Source organism: Schistocerca piceifrons, chromosome 2 (assembly GCF_021461385.2).
Source record: "Schistocerca piceifrons isolate TAMUIC-IGC-003096 chromosome 2, iqSchPice1.1, whole genome shotgun sequence".
NCBI classification, from domain to species: Eukaryota; Metazoa; Arthropoda; class Insecta; order Orthoptera; family Acrididae; genus Schistocerca; species Schistocerca piceifrons.
The window spans coordinates 221,379,323-221,402,045 of NC_060139.1; positions in this window are offsets into that span (position 1 = coordinate 221,379,323).

Consider the following 22,723-nt stretch of genomic DNA (forward strand, 5'->3'; position numbering starts at 1 on the left):
TGAGCCATAATCCCTAGGTAGCGGTCATCGGTCATCTGCTGCCGTAGTAGCCCTTGGGCGGCCTGAGCAAGGCATGTCATCGACAGTTCCCGTCTCTCTGTATATCTTCCATGTCCGAACAACATCGCTTTTGGTTCACTCCGAGACGCCTGGACACTTCTCTTGTTGAGGACCCTTCCTGGCACAAAGTAACAATGCGGAAGCGATCGAAACGCGGTATTGACCGTCTAGGCATGTTTGAACTACAAACAACACGAGCCGTTCACCTCCTTCCTGGTGGAATGACTGGAACTGATCGGCTGCCGGACCAGCTCCGTCTAATAGGCGCTGCTCATGCATGGTTGTTTACATCTTTGGGCGGTTTAGTGACATCTCTGAACAGTCAAAGGGCCTGTGTCTGTGATACAATATCCACAGTCAACGTGTCTTCAGGAGTTCTGGGAAGTGTGGTGACGCAAAACGTCTTTTGATGTGTGTAGTATAGTATTTGCAGTGTCTGTGTTATACGATGTACTATGCTATGTCCTTCAGACATGCATGCACGTCTGAAGGAAAAGACACTGCTATAAGCTATATTAAGTATGTTCGCTGCAGTGTGTCTTCCTGTATACGTCCATGAATGTCTGAAAGACATTGCATAGTACACCGTATAATACAGATACTGCAAATACTATTTCATTCCTAGGCAAGTCAGCGACGATAATGATGAAAGTCTCTCCCTGTGCGGCAATCACAGCAACTGAGCAAGTACAGGACGTAGACAAGCGGTGACACAGTAGTTTTGGGTCGGTCCTGGAGGCGTGCTCGGGTAGCCTAAGTGATTAAAGGCTACCCCTCGCGATCTACACCTCCATCTACATCTAAATACATACTCCGCAAGATAACGTACAGTGCGTGGGGGAGGGTTACTGCTAATCATTTCCACTCGCAAATACAGCGACGGAAAAACTATTATCTATATGCCCCCTACGAGCCCTAATTTCTCTTATCTTTGTGGTCCATAGGCGAAATGTGTGTTGGCGGCAATGGAATCGTTCCGCAGTCAGCCTCTGAATAAGTGTACCTCGAAAGAAACGTCACGCTCCCTCCAGGGATTCCCATTTGTATTGCCGAAGGATCTCCGTAACGCTTTGTTTCTTCCTATAATCTGACCTGGTACGGATCCCAAACACTCGAGCAGTACTCAAGAATGGGTCGCACTAGCGTCCTACATGCTGCTAATGAACCACACTTTCCCAAAATTCTCCCAATAAACCGATGTCGACCATCCGCCTTCCCTACTTCAATGCTTACATGCTCAGTCCATTTCATGTCCCTTCGCAACATTACGCTCAGATGTTTAAATAACGTGAGTGCATCAAGCAGGAAACTAGTAATGCTTTATGCGAAAGTTACAGGGCTGTTTTTTCTACTCATCAGCATTAATTTACATTTTTCTGCATTTAGAGAAAGCTGCCATTAATGGTACCAACACGAAATTTTATCTACGTCATCTCGTATTCTGCTACAGTCACTCATCTTCGACATCATCCCGTATACAACAGCACCATCAGCGGATAACCGCCGATTGTTGCCCACCCTGTTTGCCAGATCATTTATGTATACAGAAAATAGCAACGATTCTGTCACACTTCCATGGGGTGTGAACGTGTGTCTCGCGGGAGGCGTGAGCGAGATAGTCCTTGCAGTCGCATTATCCTCTGTGCCATCGGTGGCTCAGATGGATAGAGCGTGTGCCATGTAAGCAGGAGATCCCGGGTTCGACTCCTGGTCGGGGCACACATTTCCGCCTGTCCCCGTTGATGTATATCAACGCCCGTCAGCAGCTGAAGGTATTAATATATAATTCTAATTGCATTCAATATGTTCTTATCTTATTAGTGTATTTCTATTTATCATGAACCTGATATACAACCAATACAACCACCTTACACAATGAAAAAATGAACTCTCTCAGGTGATGTAATAGTTATGGGGACATAATGATCCACGCTTCTTAAAGCGCTACCCACAATACTGTATCTCCGTCGTTGGATTCAACGGGGATACAGGGGTATTGGTAGTTTCCCGTAAATGCGTGATTGGATTAGGCGCGTTATCTGGGGTAAGGGTGGGGCCCAAGTAATGGTGAGAATTCTCAAGAATCCTCGTCAAGCCACCTACGGATAAACTGCGGCGGACAATGGCGCAATGTGCTGCTGAAACATGGGATCTCTGTTAACGTACTCTAATGCTAGACAAGAATGCAGACGGTCTGCAAGGATGTCTACATAACGTGTACCTGCAGTTTGTCACTGCACCAGAATAATGGCGCCTAATTGCGAACAGGTGCACTCTGCGGCGCCTCAAACCAATTTGAGCGAATTAACTACTGACGCAATTGGCAAGTTTCCTGGCCAGTTTACCTACAAGATAATGGCAGCTTTTTTCCTCTCACGTAACGTAGCACACTGAAGAAGAAATTGTCTCCACGTGGCTTCAAGACGCATCACCGCTCAGCCACGCTAGGTGTTAAGGAAGTATTCCTCCAAGAGACTCTTTAGAAGTATTTAACAGAGATGCAGAGACGGGCGATTGATGTATCTGAGTATGCTTTATACTCTTCTCGATTTTTTTTCTTTTTTTTCTTGTTTTTTTTTCTTTTTGGGTCTGTTTAAATGGCTGGTTTCTATCGAGCTACAGGTACAATATTTCGGAATTAGCCTCACAATTAGGTGTACACCGGCGGAAAAAATCGTAACACAAGAAGGAGTTGTACTACATGAACGAAAGTTGGTAGGCGTGTTACTACATCTTAAAAAACTTTGAAAAACTCAGTTCTGTAGCATTATAAGATAGATTAGACTGGTGATCGTGTTTCCATAAAAAGAAGAAAGGTGCACACTTCTATGTTAGCGATATGGAGCAAAACGTATTCACTTTTTACGAATCTCTTTCAGTTACAATTGCAGTGTGGATATTTTGCATTCCACAAGTGCAGACTGATGACCCTGCATTTTAGTCTCTTTACTTCCCAAACCAAACAATCAACCATCCACAAGTGCAGAGATCGTGTCTGTTAACTTCTCCATTTAACTGAAACGTTGTCTCATGTTTAAAAGTGTATCCCACTGCATTTTGAAAACTTGAGATACTTTCAAATGGAGAAAACAAGCGGCAAAGCACGGACACTGTGTACGGCACTGGAAACTGACTAGTTCCTCTTCGTTCCTCTTCAACGATGACTGGTTTCAAAATATTCTGTGAACGGAACAGGTGGTTATTGGGAGAATACGTAGTAAGAAGACCCCAAGGCAAGAAATAATGCTGCACGTATTTTCGTGAATCTCGAAGATCCCTTGACTTGGACTTGAGCGCAGCTATTTCTAAAACAGTATCAGAAATACAGAAGGCAGCTGTACCTGTTACGGTTACTTGTCAGTGCCGTCGCAGAGTTCTTTAGCAGCTTACAGCCCCACCTCTAAGTTTGTACAGAATGGAGGTAGCCTTGTGTACACGCTACCAGAGCTCTCTCGCAGTGATGTTACGTCGCATGCGAGGAAAGTTACGTTACGTCGACTGTGTTTGCGATGTCGCGTTCAAGGACAAGCCTTGCGTGCTGAATCTCCAGAGAGAACGCTCTGTAACAACACGGCGTTCCGAGTAAATTACCAACACTAAGCAGATCTTCGGCTGCTCACTGCGCTCTAGACATTCCACGTGCGATATCTTTCCTAGTCTTAAAACGAGTCGTAGGCCACTGTGAAATCACGGAGGCGTGTGCTTGTCACAATTAATACACTTTCCTATTCCATTTTCGAATGGTTTGAATGTTCAGAACCAAATATATTTGGATCTCACAATATTATCCTTTCTTCTCCGATTTGCGGTATGAAATGACATAGCGTTTTAATAGAAATTTTGACTCTTACGTCATGAAAACCGTGAAGTCATTCATATCAGCACTAAATTTCAGTTGCACGCTAAATTACACAGTACTCCAGTAGGAGCCAGACAACCGTAGTGTAAGCAGTCTCTTTTGTAGACCTGTTATATATTCTAAGTGTTCTGCTATAAATCGTAGTTTTTGGTTTGTTTTCCCCCATCACATTATCTATGTGATCGTTGCAATTTAAGTTATTTGAAATTGTAATCCTTAGGTATTTAGTTGAGTGTGAAAATATTTTGTTGGCACCCCCCTAAATACCGAGAAATATTCATCATAATCAAATAAGGGAAATCAGAGCCCTCACGCAAAAGATTTAAACGTTCGTCTTTTCCCGCCCGCTGTTCGAGAGTGGAACGATAGAGAAGTACACCATGTGAACAAAAGTACCGGACAACCCAAAAACATACGTTTTCCATATTAGATGCATTGTGCTGCCATCTACTGCCAGGTACTCTATATCAGCGACCTCACTAGTCATTAGACGTCGTGAGAGAGCAGAATGGGGCGCGGAACTTGGTCAAGTGATTGGGTGTCTCTTGTGTCATACGTCTGTAAGCGAGATTTCCTCACTCTTAAACTGCCCTAGGTCCACTGTTTTCGATGTGATAGTGAAATGGAAACGTGAAGGGACACGTACAACACAAAAGAATGCATATAAAGAGGCCAACTGTTCTTTCGGACATGTCCGAGAGAACAGATTGTCATTGGTGAACGTGCAGATCTCTAGAATGAAGATACAATTAAATAAATATTATTAGCTGCTGACACGCGTTGATATACATCAACGGGGACAGCGGAAAATGTGTGCCCCGACCGAGACTCGAACCCGGGATCCGCTGCTTGCCTGTCAGACGCTCTATCCACCTGAGACAAAGAGGGCACAGAGGATAGTGCCACTGCAGGGACTTATCATCGGCACGCTGCCCATGAGACCCACATTCTCAACTTACAGTGCACACACTACATTCGTAGTGCCTCCGCCATTATACCCATTACTCACGGCAGACAATCCACCGAGTCCCGTAAGAGTTCAGGCAATTCGTGTGCATCCGCACTGAAGAAGGTCATCAGCCGGTTAGCCTTAATGATGTGAAGATGGCATCTCTTCTTCCGGACATGTCCGAAAGAACAGATGCCGGCGATAAGTCCCTGCAGTCGCACTATCCTCTGTGCCCTCTGTGGCTCAGATTGATAGAGCGTCTACCATGCAAGCAGGAGAGCCCGGTTTCGAGTCCCGGTCGGGGCACACATTTACCACTGCCCTCATTGATGTATATCAACGCCTGTCAGCAGCTAATGGTATTGATTTAATTGGAATTTCAAAAGAATACAGGCCGACCTCGTCTGACAGAGACAGCCGACAGTTGAAGAGGGTCATAATGTGTAATTGGAAGACATCTATCCAGACCATCACACAGGAATTCCAAACGGCATCAGGATCCACTGCAAATACTATGACAGTTAGGCGGGAGGTGAGAAAACTTGGATTTCATGGTCGAACGGCTGCTCATAGGCCACACATCACGCCAGTAAATGCCAAAAGACGCCTCGCTTGCTGTAAGGAGCGTAAACATTGGACGACTGAACTGTGGAATAACGTTGTGTGGAGTGACGAATCACGGTAAACAATGTGGCGATCCGATGGCAGGATGTGGGTATGGCGAATTCCCGGTGAACGTCATTTGCCAGCCTGTGTAGAGCCAACATTAAAATTCGGGGGCGGTGTGGGGTTATGGTGCGATCGTGTTTTTCATGCAGTAGGGGTGCACTTCTTGTTGTTTTGCGTGGCACTGTTACATGGAATTGATCCACCTCTACCAATCCATCGGTCATCGAATCTGTTGTTGAGAAGCGTACGAACACTTCGACTGAAATGTGCAGGAGCTCCATCGTGCATGAACCACATGTTGTGTCGTACTTGTAAAGGCACATGTTCAAGCAGCATAGGTAGAGTATCCCGTATGAAATCATCATAACGTGCGTAGGTGGAAGAACATAGGGCCCAATCAAGACATCACCAACAATGCCTGCCCAAACGTTCACAGAAAATCTGTGTTGATGACGTGATTGCACAATTGTGTACGGATTCTCGTCAGCCCACACATGTTGATTGTGAAAATTTACAGTTTGATCACGTTGGAACGAAGTCTCATCCGTAAAGAGAACATTTGCACTGAAATGAGGATTGACACATTGTTGGATGAACCATTCGCAGAAGTGTACCCGTGGAGGCCAATCAGCTGCTGATAGTGCCTGCACACGCTGTACATGGTACTGAAACAACTGGTTCTCCCGTAGCACTCTCCATACAGTGAGGTGGTCAACGTTACCTTGTACAGCAGCAACTTATCTGACGCTGACATTAGGGTTATCGTCAACTGCACGAAGAATTGCCTCGTCCATTGCAGGTTTCCTCGTCGTTCTAGGTCTTCCCCAGTCGCGAGTCATAGGTTGGAATGTTCCGTGCTCCCTAAGACGCCGATCAATTGCTTCGAACGTCTTCCTGTCAGGACACCTTCGTTCTGGTAATCTGTCTTGATACAAACGTACCGCGCCACGGCTATTGCCCCGTGCTAATCCATACATCAAATGGGCATCTGCCAACTCCGCATTTGTAAACATTGCACTGACTGCAAAACCACGTTCGTGATGAACACTAACCTGTTGATACTACGTACTGATGTGCTTGATGCTAGTACTGTGAAGCAATGAGTCGCATGTCAACACAAGCACCGAAGTCAACATTACCTTCCTTCAATTGGGCCAACTGGCGGTGAATCGAGGAAGTACAGTACATACTGACGAAACTAAAATGAGCTCTAACATGGAAATTAAGCGTTTCCGGACACATGTCCACATAACATCTTTTCTTTATTTGTGTGTGAGGAATGTTTCCTGAAAGTTTGGCCGTACCTTTTTGTAACACCCTGTAGATAAGGCTTACCGCCCAATGATCTTCTTCAGTGCGGAATTCTTAGGGGGATCGGTAGATTGACTGCCGCGAGTAATAAGCATAGTGGGCAGGGGCACTACAAATGTGCGTTGACAGTAAGTTGAAAGCGTGGGTCTCACGGGGAGCGTGCCTGAGATAAGTCGCTGCAGTCGCATTATCCTCTGTGTCCTCGGTGGCTCAAAGGGACAGTCTTCTATCGGCAGTCACACAGTGCGGACCTTGTTGCCCTCCGGCCGCGATGCGGTGCGCGCGCCTGTTTGTTTGCGCCGGAGCAGCTTCGCGTTTGCGGTGTTTTGAGTCTAGAACGAGATGGCACAATCGTACAGAAAAACGTCTTTGAAGTTGAGTTTTGTGAACGACTATACACGACCAAAGGCACACGAGAATGAAAGTTTTTTAAAAGAAGATGTTAAAATCGATCCATGGGAAATGGTGGAAATCCATTTATCGATCGTTTCAAGCGTCGTTTATGTCAAGCTTATTGACGAGGCGGCTTGTGAAAGACTTCTCCAACGATCACCGAACGGAAATCGTTTCTGTCGTGCCGACGGGAATGTTGGTGCGGTTACAGTCGACCATGCGAGAATGGGGATACGAACCATACGGGTCTTCCAGCTTCTATTTGAGGTCCCGTCTGAACTTGTGATCGACGCCTTTCGACCATACGGTACAGTTCTATCCCATGTGGCCGAAAAAATGGCAAGTTTTACCACATACCCCGTCCTAAATGGGGTGAGACAAATACGGATAGAACTGAGAAAGCACGTCCCCTCTTATTTGTATATAGGGGACTGTCGAACGATTATAATACATGATGGACAATCTCGCACTTGCTCAGGGTGCGGGAAAGAACGCCACATCCGCTCGGAATGCCTCCAGCGTCGTTAAGTGTAAATCCCGCGGGATGACGTTCAGGCGCCACAACAGATGACCGTATTGGTTCAAATGGCTCTGAGCACTATGGGACTTAACTGCTGAGGTCATCAGTCCCCTAGAACTTAGAACTACTTAAACATAAGGACATCGCGCACATCTATGCCCGAAGCAGGATTCGAACCTGCGACCGTAGCGGTCACGCAGTTCCAGACTGCAGCGCCTAGAACCGCTCGGCCATCCCGGCCAGAGATGACTGTATTGCCGTTGACCTTTGTGGAGGACCTGAGAGAAGAAGTGCGGGAGATATCCGATGGGCGCCAGCAGCTGCACACTATAGAGAATATGGACACCAAAGGATTGGGACTCCGACCACCGGTTCCACCGCAGCAGACACAAGACCCCATACAAGAGATGCAGCTGAAGCTCGCTCCAGGCTCAATCGTGGTGGCTAACAGTGCTTCCACCGAGAGCGTGATAGACCAGGCCCAAGATGGAGGATACGCCATCCAAAAAGCCGACGTGGAAGCAAGACAATGAAAACAGCGTTCGCCGAAGAGAAGAAAAAAGCGACGACTGACTTCTGCTGACATTTGCCATAGTCCCGAGGGGACAGTGGACGACAACGATAGTATCGACCTGCGACCAGTGGATTCAACAGATACCGAGATGACGGTGCAGGAGTTGCACAGTGACGATAACTTGAATTCTCCTTCTGGTGAGCGGAAGGCAGAACTGGAGATGACGAATGTCCAACATCAGAGAGGTGACACCACTGTCTGTCATCCTTCGGCCAGCTCTAGAAATATGCTGTGGGGACTGGGCGCAGGAAACGGACCAACAGGAGCTGGATGAAGATACGGCCGCGGCGATTGAGGATAGTACTGGTCATGCGCCGGTGGGGGAATGTTGAACAACTTGGTGTGGTGAGGAGCGATAGGGGCGCCGATAACCGACAGCAGTTCGGTTTCAACACCATCGCTTGATGACACCCCCCTCCAACTAATGAACACACGCCAGGCGTGCCGCATTGCGACGATCAACATTAATGGCATTCGGACACCACTTAAAATTCAAATGCTGAAAGAGATGTTACGCGCCGCAGACGTGGGTATTGTACTCCTACAAGACGTGCGTTTCACATTGCCGCCGGAGTTCCACGGCTACGACGCACATTATTCAGTGCACGATGAGAATGGATGCGGTATGGCGATTCTCACCAGGGAAGGCGTAGTAGTGGAGGAAGTCATGTCCCTCCCTTCGGCACTTGTAATAGCGATCACTGTCGACGGCGTTCGTTTCATCAATGCATACGCGCCGTCTGGCTCCACAAAAAGAAGAGAAAGGGTGACCTTTTACACCGAAGAGATCGCCGACCGATATGACAATTATGTAGTGAGCGGCGACTTTAATTGAGTCGTCGCTCCAGAGGACCTAGTATCTCATTATGTGCCATGCATGGAACTGCGAACTTTGAATACCTGGGAACTGCATCATGGCGATAGAACGGGTTACACGTATGTAACGCGGCACTCGACGAGTGGTTCAAAAATGGTTCAAATGGCTCTGAGCACTATGGGACTCAACTTCTGAGATCATTAGTCCCCTAGAACTTAGAACTAGTTAAATCTAACTAACCTAAGGACATCACACACATCCATGCCCGAGGCAGGATACGAACCTGCGACCGTAGCGGTCTCGCGGTTCCAGACTGCAGCGCCTAGAACCGCACGGCCACTTCGGCCGGCTCTCGACGAGTGGGCTTGATACAGTGTATGTGACGCACTCTCTACGGACGGCGATACTGGATGCCGAAATCCGGCCAGCGGCTTTTACGGATCATATGGCGTACGTCTGTACGATTTCACTAACGCGTCAGAAGATATGGTGGAGTAAGGGTCACTGGAAAATGAACAGTGCACTTTTACGTGACGCTGCCTGTCGCCGCTCGATAGAGGCGGTCTGGGAGACCTGCGTTCGCCGCCAACGAGCATACACCTCGGTTCGGATCAAATGCGCAAAACCAGCGTTACGGAGAACGTTGATACGATACGGGCAGGACAAATTGCAGTGGAACCGCACGACGGCGGATTTTTATTTTACAGCCCTGAGGGAGCTGATGACCCAACAACCATCGCCGGAAAGGCACACGGCCATGCGCAGGATAAAAGCCATGTTATTACAGCTGACGAGACTAAGAATGGAAGGTATAATGGTCCGGGCGAGATTGGCGGACACAGTTGCTGCCGAAACCCCCTCCATGCACCACATGGTACGTGAACGCCAACGACGACGAAGGACATTGATCAGGGAACTTATCTCTGAAACTGGCCAGCAAGTTGTGAACGAGCGTGATATTGCGCATGTGTTTACTGACTATCTCTGCCAGTTATATGGACCTGTACAAGTGAACCACGAGACACTACATGATGTCATCTCGGAAATTCCAGATAGAGGACCACCACTGGATGCAGAGACTTTCATCACAGTAATAACGGAGAACGAGCTGACAGACGCAATTGCCAGCGGAGCTCCGAACAAGTCCCCAGGACAGGACGGCTTCCCAATGGAATTTTACCGCGCTTTTGCACTCCTCATGGGATGGACCTGAATTCAGATGTACAACGAACTCCTGTTACCGCAGACTGAGATACCTGTCGAATTCACGGAGGGTATCATCATCCCAATACCCAAACCACGCGGTGGGACAAAGCCAGGAGATTATAGGCCACTCACTCTCTTGAACTGCGACTATAAGATTTTCGCGCGTATCCTTGGGGCTCGCCTGCGGTCTTCAATTTCTGATAGATTCCTCATAGATCAAACATGCCTCGGCGATAAGAGTAACGTACATACGGCGTACGGTGACTACCGAGATATCATCGCATTGGCAGCGGCATACCGAGTGGTAGGTCACCAGTCGCTATTGACTTCGATCATGCGTTCGACAGAGTGGATCATATCTTTTTGCACGCAGTGATGGGCAGATTGGGAATCCCACAGGCCTTCATTCTAGTGATCATGCGACTATTACACGGTGCGCGATCAAAGGTCTCGGTGAATGGGCGGGGCACTGACTACATTGTTATTTCAAGGTCAGTTCGTCAAGGTTGCCCTTTTCGATATTTTTGCATGCAATGGCTTTGGAACCCTGTCTATATGGTGTCCGAAGACGGTTGGAGGGAGTGCCGTTGCCACAACTGACCTTTCATTGCCGTGCTTATGCTGACGATGTGATGCTGGTGGCAAGGACAGGCGACGAAGTACGTACGGCGTTGGCGTGGATACAGCGATACGGAATGGCGGCAGGAAGCGTGCGTAATCTAAAGAAGTAGCGCTGCATGGATGTCGGCCGAGGATTACGACAGGGGAAGGAAGGCCCGCTCATGTTAGTTAACACTATAAAAGGTTTAGGCGTCACGTTCCACTCATATGTGCAGCGGACAGCAGCGGATAACTACCGACGCATATTGAAGCTGATGCGGACAAAGGTGTTGTTACAGAAATTAAGAGGCCGGCCGAAGTGGCCGTGCGGTTAAAGGCGCTGCAGTCTGGAACCGCAAGACCGCTACGGTCGCAGGTTAGAATCCTGCCTCGGGCATGGATGTTTTTGATGTCCTTAGGTTAGTTAGGTTTAACTAGTTCTAAGTTCTAGGGGACTAATGACCTCAGCAGTTGAGTCCCATAGTGCTCAGAGCCATTTGAACAGAAATTAAGAGGGTTGGATATGATTCAGAGAGTGGCCTATGTTAACGTGTACCTAGCACCGAGACTCACTCACGTAGCGCATGTCCTGCTTTTAGCGCGCACAGTGGCAACGCGGATACAAGCAACTTTCGGAACTTACGTCAGTGTGGGACAACTGTTTAAGATCCAATACACAACGCTTACGCTGCCACCTGGAGAGGATGGACTTGGTCTAGTGAACGTATATGAAAAGGCACGGGCGTTATTCGTCAGTACGTTTTTTCGACAGTGGCGTGGTCAATTTCGCAGTATCTCGGGTGCCTTGGCCGATGCACTGGCGCCCGCTTCAATGGTGCCCTCAGTCAAAGTGGGCCATATTTCACAGAAGATGTCACATGTAAAGTCTTTATTTTTGGAGCTTAGCTATGTCAGAGAAGCCTTCGCAACAACAAGACTACCGACGACGCGAGAGGTGTATCAAATATTACTGCGCCGGTGGCCCAGGAATACCCCGGAAAAGAAGTGCCCAGGCAAGAACTGGCGACAGATATGGCACATTATACGGTACATTTGCCTCCCAACGTCGGTGCGCTCAGCATGGTATGTGGTGGTAAATAGGAAGTTCTCAACGAACCAATGGCGGCATGTGATTCATTTGGCAGACGCTCCATTATGGTTAAGCTGTGCAACAGTGGACACCGATGAACATAGTTTAGCATGTAGTATGGCGGCTTCGGTGTGGTACTTGGCACGACAGATATTGGCGTTTCTGTCACGCGCCACCCCTCACACAATTTCATCGAACACACTCCTTTTCCCCCAAGAATCTTATTTTCTGGCCCGTAAAACAAATGCAGTGACATGGGTACGGGGAATAGTTGTGGGCTACGTCTACAACGAATAGGAAAAGGACTAAATGGATTTTTGGCAGTTTGTCCTGGATGGACATGCGAAGATGCAACAGCATAAGAAATATAGGCAAGACTTCGCTAATTGTCTGCGACGGACATTTACCGACCCGCCAGCCAGATGGAGTGTGACGGGTGAGAGATGAGATAGACGAAGTAAGCCGAGACAGACATCGATCACACTTAACGTAACCTTAGTTATCTTCGAGAAGATGACCCATTCTTACGCCAACGTCTGGAGAACGGGTCGATAGATGGCTCTATTGCTCTACCGATCTTCTGGTGGTGATCAGGTGTCGCCCCCGACTTGAATTTCATTTCATTGCTAGAGGATCATATTTCTTTTGCCTTTGTACTATCAGTGATGTCGTCCTGTCATTTTCATTTGGACATTTTCAGTTGTATTCATTGAAAAAAAGAAAAAAGAAAGAAGTCGGTAGAGCACTTGCCCGTGAAGGCAAAGGTCCCGAGTTCGAGTCTCGGTCCGGCGCAAAGCTTTAAAATAAAAATAAAAATAAAACGGATAGAGCGTCTGCCATATAAGCACGAGATCCCGGGTTCGAGTCCCGGTCAGGGCACACATTTTCAATTGCCCCGTTGATATTTATCAACGCCTGTAAGCAGCTAAAGGTCTGGATTTCACTGTAATTTCATTAACAATTTTAGTTATACATGGTTACATATTGAACAAGAATTTGACATTTTTATTTACATAAAGAATGACTTAATGATCATTGTGGTTTGCTGCCTCTACTGCTAAGTGTGTAATTAATACATTAATACTCATTGTGATTGCATAACTTCAACATTTCAGTTATGAAATTGCCCAAACGTAACGGTGAGTATGTCCTGGGGGTTTGCTTTCAGTTGGAGGAGGGGGCTGGACAAAGGGAGGGAGGGAAGGAGGGAGGGAGGGAGGGAGGGAGGGAGGGAGGGAGGGAGGGAGGGAGGGAGGGAGGAGAGAGAGAGAGAGAGAGAGAGAGAGAGAGAGAGAGAGAGAGAGAGAGAGACCAAGGTAGCTCGGATCAGATGGATATGATAGGGCATTTTTATTTTGGAGACAGGGATAAGGAAATTCATTGCTTCTACTGAGACTGTTGTATTAAGCGAGAGTCGTTAATGAATACAGAAATTAATCTGTTGTATCTACTACCTGTCTCTTCTTTCAACATGTCAGTGGTATTTCAGGTACCTATGGCATACTGAGTTTTGTGCCTGGAGGCTACCTATGACCCATTGGGAGACTTTCAGTGATGGCTAGAGTGTTGTGTTTTCTGTCATAAAGATGAGCTGCCACTGCAGATGTACGATGTACGTTTAACAGAAGAGCTGACATGTGCGACAGTGAGGTTGTTCTGGACGCCATACGGGCGGACAGCCAGAAGTGACGGTAGTAGTAACCCTTTGATTTTCATCCGTGGCACCATTACAGCACAGAAGTACATCAACGGCTTTCTACGTCCCGTTTTGTTGCTATTCATGGCAAGCCATCCTAGGCTTACATTTCAACAAGATAATGCCCGTCCAATATAGAGACAGTTCCTACTGCTTGTGTTTGTGCTTGCCACACCGTACCTCTGTCTAGGAAGGTCGTTGGATCTTTCACCAACTGAGAACATTAGGAGCATTATGGGAAGGTCCCTCTAACCAGCTCGGTATATTGACCATATAACGCTCCAATTGGACAGAATTTTACACGATATCCGTCAGGGGGACATACAAAAACTCAGTCAGTCAATGCCAAGCCGAATAACCGATTGCATAGGAGCCAGAGATGGGCCAACGCATTATTGACTTGCTCTATTCTTGAAGCTCTTCCTGTTAAATACATCATCCAGTTTCTCTGAAATCGATATCATTTGTTTGTCTGTAAACGTACATCACATATCCGACCCATTCGGATAATTCCTTCGTAGTGCGTCCTGCTTTTTCTTCTTAGAATGTGTACACGCCAATTTTCTATGATGATTACAAGTGGCTACCTGTTGGTGGTGCAAGTATTTGTGTAAATATTTCTATTTCATCTGTGGAAGGTTGTAATTTTGTTTCTTATTATTTTTATGATATACTTTCTTAAGGTTATAAAAAATAAGCAGACAGTAGAGTGTGTAGTATGAAATAAAATACATGTGTAAATATTTTTCTGAAAGTTTCAAAGAGAACAAGGGTGGGTAGCCCAAAGACGTTATTTGTTGCTAAAGTGTCGAACAGTAACAGCCTGTGGCTGGCAGTGAGTGAGACAGTACGGCAATGTGTGCTTTGAGTACAGATGTTTACATTTGTGGTGCTCGAGGGAAAGCATAAGGCTTGATGCTTATTTGGAGATTGAATAACATTTTGTAAAGTGGTTTCAGCGAAACTATCTTTCGCGTTAAGTTTCTTTACAACCTATCCTCATAAAAAGTTATTTGACACTAAAGGTTATTTCGCTTCACGAAATGTTTCTGGCTGTATTTCTAAAAATCATTACAGTCACGTAGCAGAGTTTTATTACCTGCAAGTCATAAATCTATATTAACAACAGTGTTTGTTAGTGCAACCTAAGTCTTCAGTTATTTTCAGGTCGTATTGCAGTCCTTCTCTTCCTCCACAGTTTTTATCCTCTACATATCCCTGTAAGCCATTTCCTGTTGTCTTAACAGATTCCTCCCATCCTGTCGCTACCTCTTGTCAGTGCTTCCCATCTATTGCTTTCCTCATCTATTCCGGGGAAAACCTCATCCCTTACCAGTCCACCTAATTTTCAACACTCTTCTGTACCACCACATCTCAAATACTTCTATCCTGTTCCGATTTTCCCATAGCCCTTGTCTCACTGCCATACAGTGCTGTGCTCCAAACGTACATTTTCAGAGAATTATTCCTTAAATTAAGGCCTATGTTTGACACTAGTACACTTCTCTTGGCTAGGAATGCTCTATTCGCCATTACTGGTCTGCCTTTGAAGTCCTTCTTGCTCCGTCCGTCATGGGTTACTTTTCTGCTTAGTAAACTGAATTCCTTAACGACACCTACTTCGTGATCACCAAATCTGATATTAAGTCTGTCGCTGTTCTCATTGCTGCTACTTCTCATTGCTTTCGCTTTACTCTCACTCCATATTTTGTTCTCATTACATCAATCCATTCAACAGATCCTGTAATTCTTCTTCACATTCACTGAGAACAGCAATGTCATTAGTGAAACTTAACATCGATATCCTTTCACTCAGAATTTTTATTCCACTCCTGAACCTTTATTTCCATCATGGTTTCTTCGTTGTATAGATTGAAAAGTACGGGCGAAAGACTACATCATCGTTTTACACCATTTTCAATCCGAGCATTTCGTTCTTTGTCTTTCACTCTTTGTTCCCCCTCGGCTCTTGCACATATATATAGGGTGTCCCATTTATCTTGATCACCCTAAATAACTGTTTGTCCAGATGCAAATTTCAAAATTTTTCAAGCAAATGTTCTCTAGCCGTCAGTGGGACACCAATCAGCATGATTGCCTTCGTTGTAGCTTAATTTTTTGCAAAGATATGACTTTTTTAAATGAATTTTTTATTCATTTCCTCTCCTAAAGACCTATTTAGAAATGTATCTGATTGTACCATTCATTGAAACACAACGTTATTAATTACATAACACAACACTGACTTTGAGCCCGGGATGACAAACTCGTCCACTTGCTGCAGTTGTCAGAAAACAAATGAAAACCAAATAAAAACATAGCACAAAATTGACTTTGACTCTCCTGCACCATTGCTCAGGAGTAGAACATTCAAAGGTGCTCAAAGTGGCGACCCTAGACACTGATACACTGGTGCACTTGTTGAATGAAAGAATTATTTACTGTTTCCAGTGTTGCCTGCCGAAGAGAATTACAAGCAAGCACGACGCGTTCCTGCAAGTCGTCTGGAGTTTTTGGAATATCGCGATAGACAACGTCTTTAATGCATCCCTAAAGAAAAATGTCCAGAGGATTTAAATCAGGAGACCTAGCAAGCCAAGTAACTGTTCCTCCTCGACCAATCCATCTCGTAGGATACCTTCGGTTCAGAACACGACGTGCTCGCAAGGCATTATGTGCTGGACATCCATCGTGTTGATACCACATAAGCATTGTGGTTCGTAGCGGCACTTCATCCAAAAGAGGAAGAAGAATTCCTCTGAGGAAGTTGGCATACGCTGTGCCGTTTAGACTAGCATTGATGAAATAAGGGCCAATAATCGTAGTACCAAGCATCCTACACCAGACGTTAATTCTCCATTGACGCTGATGTTCCACCTGTCTAAGTCATCATGGGTTGTCGCTCGACCAATAACGCATGCTCCTTGTATTTACCTGTCCTTTGTTTGAGAAGGACCACTCATCGGTAAATAGAACATTGGAGAAGAAGTTCGGGTTAGCGAGATTTGCTGCTGTACCTACTGACACGATTCTGGAAATCATTCCCATGCAGTTCTTGACGTAGGTGTACATGGTAAGAATGGAAACGGTGACGTGTAAGAATACAATGTACACCGGTTTTAGGAATGCCAATATCGTGTTCAGGTTGTCGTGTGCTCACATGTGGATTCACAGCTACGGAAGCGAGAACAGTAACTTCGTCAGCTTCGTCTGTGCGAGTGCTACGGCGATTGCGCTGTCGTGGGTTCTTGTCGGGATATCACTCTCTGTACATTTCCGCTGCCTGCGTAGCATTTTTCCTGCCTCCAACAACAACAATAAAATGAACGTTACTTCGTTGTAGTTTGTAGGAAGGACAGCCTTTACTGTATGCCTACTCTACACAACAGTGTTTAAAAGGACTAAACTACTGTACTAAATGTACCTGTACAAAAGAAAACAGGATTGCAATTACTGTTCTGCTAACTTACAAAAAATGGTTCAAATGGCACTGAGCACTATGGGACTTAACTTCTGAGGTCATCAGTCCCCTAGAACCTAGAACTACTTAAACCTAACTAACCTAAGGACATCACACACATCCATGCCCGAGGCAGGATTCGAACCTGCGACCGTAGCGGTCGCGCGGCTCCAGACTGCAGCGCCTAGAACCGCTCGGCCACTCCAGCCGGCATAACTTACATTCCCCATTATTATTTCTACCTTCACTTCGTTAGTGTACATTCTACTCACAGAACTCTTCAACTGATGATGGTTGACGGGATGACGGATAAGCATTCTACTTATGTTTACGATTGTCCTCTGTCAACGTCAGCACGTGGATGTGTTCCATTACTCCGAGTACCTGCAGTAAACTCTGGGAGCGTCAATCTTGTGTTATGTAATTACTAACGTGGTGTTTCAGTGAATGGTACACTGTGATACATTTTTGAATAAGTGTTTAGGACAGGAAATGAATGACCGAATAAAACATATAGGGTTCCATTTAACAAAAGTCATACCGTGAAACGTCCCCTTAGAAAAATTAGTGAATTACTGTGCTGGTAAACCCCTTACGTTATTTGATTTTCAAACAGCTGAGAAAAACTGAACGTACTCAGATATTTCTTTCTTTACTTATTCTGATCATCACTAAACTGACACACAATATTTTTAGCGCAACGCAATCTGACTTTCAATAATCCCTACAAAAGAATGGCCCTGACTAGCAATAAACTATACCTTTCATGAATCACTTACCTCACAAAAATCTTCGTTACTCGAACTACTGCAATACAGCGAGCGCCAATACTGCCAGCTAAATAAAGGATTCTATCAGTTCATGACATCCAGTCTTACAAATTTACTCTCTCTGATGGACACACGTCCAGATCATCCGCTCTCGAAACTCCGCCATCTCTCTCTCCCCACATCCACCACTGCTGGCGGCTCACCTGCAACTGCGCAACGCTACGCGCTGTTAACAGCCAAATGCCCAACACCACAATAGCAAATTCCAACAATGCAAACCAGCCACAGACTGCACACAGCGCAGTCAGTGATTTACATACAGAGCGCTACGTGACGTTGCCAACATAAAAACCCAAACAGCCTACTTACAACCGCTGTTCATATCTTTGTAAGAAAGATTGAAGTACCCCTGACGGCTAAAGAACATCTGCTTGAAACATTTTGTAATCTGCATCTGGACAAACAGTTATTTAGGCTGGTCAAGATAAATGGGACACCCTGTATCCTTCCCGTCTGTCTCTGTAGTTTACCCCCGTTTTTCTCGGAACTTTTGATATTGTCGGACGCTTTTTCCAGGTAGACAAATCCTATGAAAGTATCTTGATTTTCCTTTAGTGTTTCTTTCATTATCAACCGCAATGTCAGTACTGCCTCTCTGGTACCTATACCATTCCTAAAGCCAAACTGATCGTCGTGTAACACATCGGGAATTTTCTTTTGCATTATTCTGTACGTTATTCTTGTTAGCAACTTCTATGCATGATCTGTCAGCACTTGCAATCTTAGGAATTGTGTGAATGATGTTTTTCCGAAAATCTGATGGCATGTCGCCAATCTCAAGAATTCAGAACACCAACATTAACTCTCGTATTGTTGCCACTTCCTCCAAAGATTTCAGAAATTCTGCTGGAATGTTATCGATCCCTTCTGCCTTATTTGTTCTTAAATGTTCCAAAGCCCTTTTAAATTCTGGTTCTAGTACTTAATCCCCTATCTCCTTTATATCGACACCTGTTTTTTCTTCTATCTCGTCGTCAGACAAGTCTTTCACCTCATAGAGGCCTTCAATGTATTCTTTCCACCTATCCGCCCTCTCCTCTACATTGGGCAATGGAATTCAAATGGTTCAAATGGCTCTGAGCACTATGGTACTTAACTTCTGAGGTCATCAGTCCCCTAGAACTTAGAACTACTTAAACCGAACTAACCTAAGGACATCACACACATCCAAGCCCGAGGCAGGATTCGAACCTGCGACCGTAGCGGTCGCGCGGTTCCAGACTGTAGCGCCTAGAACCGCTCGGCCACTCAGGCCGGCAATGGAATTCCCAGTACAATATTAATGTTACCACCCCTACTTTTAATTTCACCTAAGGTTGTTTTGACTTTTTCCATATGCTGGTTCAGTCCTTCCGACAAGCATTTGATACGCAGTCTGGAACCGCGTGACCGCTACGGTCGCAGGTTCGAATCTTAGGTCGGGCATGGATGTGTCTGGTATCCTTAGGTTACTTAGGGTTAAGCAGTTCTAAGTTCTAGGGGTCTGATGACCTCAGATGTTAAGTCCCATAGTGCTCAGAGCCATTTGAACCATCTGAACCGAAAAGCATTTTTTCTTCGATCTCTTCAAATTTCTCTTGCAGCCATTTCGCCATTGCTTTCCTTCACATCCTTTCTATTTAATTCGTAAGTGAATTGTATTTCTGTATGTGCTTATAAAGCTTTATTGTAACACGGTGTTAACGAGTCCGATTTGATCGCGGTCATTACTTCTTATTAGGAAAGGAATTTAAGTGATAACCCCCGACTGCAGCGATACATCCGCCACAGTCACTATGTGAAGTTTTCTCACTCCCATATTAGACTGTATCCGTGTCTAATCAGCGGCTCAGTCTGTTAGATCTGTTACACTACGAGCCAGCTCACCTCTTTCACTTTCTCTCTCTCTCTCTCTCTCTCTCTCTCTCACACACACACACACACACACACACACACAAGCACACACGCATTAACACAAGGCACAGAGTGACGCACTGCCGCAAACATCACCGGCGGAAGGCTGCAGAAACAGCACGCAGATGCTGATTAAATACGTCATTTCCCGCCCACGCACGTATGGCCTCAAGCGCAGTACGGACTCGCAAGTTAAGCGCTGACTGCGCGCGGCGGAATAACTGGCGACCGCGCCAGGACCTGACGGCCAGCTAAGCCGCGACGCGCGGCGACAATGCCGGCCGTGTGTCGCAACCGCCGGGTGGCGGCTGCCGCTGTGTTTGCAGGCGCGGTAAGCACGGCGCGTGACACTGTTGTACCAACACGACAGCCGAGCCCGTAAGCCGAGCGCCGCCTCTAAGCCAGCACGCCTCGCAGTTTGTCGCCCCATTTCATACTACTGCCTTTCGCGTTCCTACGCGGATTATCGCTAACGCCTGCTGTTAGACGTGCCGACAGGTGCCTAACACATGACACTCCTCTGCAGCGTAACTGACTAGCGAAGCATCCACCCAATATATCACCGACTGTGCGCAAATCTTTCGTACTTGATCTCGTGTTTCTACACATGATTAATTGTGGGTGTTAAGCTGACTTCTCCATTTTATACGCACTATTTCTTCTTTGATTTGTCTCAGGCGTTTCACTGTGTTGATCACCTGATATTATTGCTGCACTTCAAGACGAGGCAATTAAAAGCGTCCTGGACGAATGAATACGGTTGAACGTGAATGCATGCATATAACCACACCCCAACAGTATGGAGCAACTGCCCATGCAGCCGGTCGAACCTTGGAGCACATTTACACTATCTTCACGCCCGATAGAGTTGTACGCGGAGCCTCCTCATCTGACAGCGTGCGATTACTTTATCTGGAGAGCCCTAAGGTCTAAGGTGTATCGCAACAACCCTCACAGTTTTCAAAAATGGCAGTTGAACTTTTCGGATGAGACTGCATCAGTCCAGCTTCGATCCGCCTTCAGAAACTTGCTAACCAGGTCACAAAAGTGCCAAGAGATGAATGATGGTCACTTTCAACATCTGCTACAGTTACGTTAGTACTGTATTTCATTTACCCTGCTGTGTTTCTCTGCACCCTGGAATTCTGTTCTCTGAGCCACTTATTTGTACCACACTGCAGTACTATTATGGAATAAGAGAGTAGCTCAAAGTTTGATCTTGTCATACCTGAAGAACAAACAGAAAATTTCATTCTCCAGGCTAATGAGGACGGCTTTGAGGTGGGGTCCGATGGGGCACGGTTAAATAGAATGTAACTCAGTGGTCATTACAGGGACAACCACAGCTTCAGAACGTTGGAGAAAGAGAACCACTATTCACACTGACGTCAAATTTTTAACAGAAAATTATTGTCGCAGGGGAAAAAAAAATAAAAACCAAATAATTAAATGAATAAAACCGACAATTTAACCAATAAATGGCGCTGTAAGTGTTAGAAAATGCACACTAATAGGCGCACGGCACACGGCTGTTCCTTAGTTTGCGTCCGAGTCGCTCAACATGACTGCCTTCATGAAGAATGGCTCTTTTACAAGAACGATGAGTGTGCGCAATTATCCCTCCAGAAGTTCCGAACACTCAGCGGTAGGAAAAGAAGTCATTGGTCGGATGGCTCATAAGGGTCTGGAGAAAATGGAAACAAAATTCGAAAAGACATGGTTCTTTTGAAGTGCAGCGTGGCAGAGCGAGGAAAGTAGTTGATCTGACGTCTGTCGAGCATGTGGCCAAAACACGACAGGACGGGTCGAGCGTTGGTGCGCAAATATGCGTCGCACGGGGAATCGCGCGAACATTGGACATGTGGCGAGCATGGCGTATAAATTCTTACGGAACATCCTGCACTGGTATCCATACAAAATCACACATGCTCATGAGTTGCAACCTGCTGACCTGGCAGCAAGACAAACGTTCACTCTGGAATTTCTTGCTCGTTTAATAGTGGATAACGAACGGCCATGGGACATTCTATGGACACACGACGCCCATTTTCATCTCCAAGGACAAGTTGATACGCAGAATTGCAGAATGTGGGCCTCGGAGAACCAATTCATTCTGCAAAGGTGATTGTGTGGTGCAAGTTGATGGCACCGTAGGCTCGAGGAGATGGGTCCCGCGAGTCCTGTTACCTATACCGTCTCTGGTACACGCAATGAGAGGTTTTTGCGCACCAGTGTCGTTCCAGACCTTCAGTAATGTAGTGTGTGGATAGAATAATTTTCATCCTAGATGGTGCTACTCCGCATATTGCAGAGCCAGTGAAGCGGCTGCTGCGAAGGCACTTCGGAAACACTAGAATAATCAGCCGTCATTTGCCTACAGACTGGCCATCCAGATCATCTGAACGTTTGCCACTGCTGGCGGTACCCATTGTCTTCGTAATAATTGTGGCCTATGTCTTCTTTGGACTGAAAGCTAGCACCCATTGCATTATACGTGCATTAAGGCTCGTGGTGCACAAGACTGTCTTGGCAGTATGTACTCGCGCCGTTATTTATAGCCGAGTTCGACTCCCAACACCTACTATGCGAAAATCTTTACTTTACAGGATGGATGAAATGAAATAAAATTTTGTATTTGTCCCATATTATTATTATTATTCACATACACTGAGGTGACAAAGGTCGTGGGATACCCCCTGCTATCGTGTCGGATCACCTTTTGTCCGGTGTACAGTAGCAATTCGACGTGTCATGGACTCAACAAGTCGCCGTAAGTCCCATGTAGAAAGTTTTGCC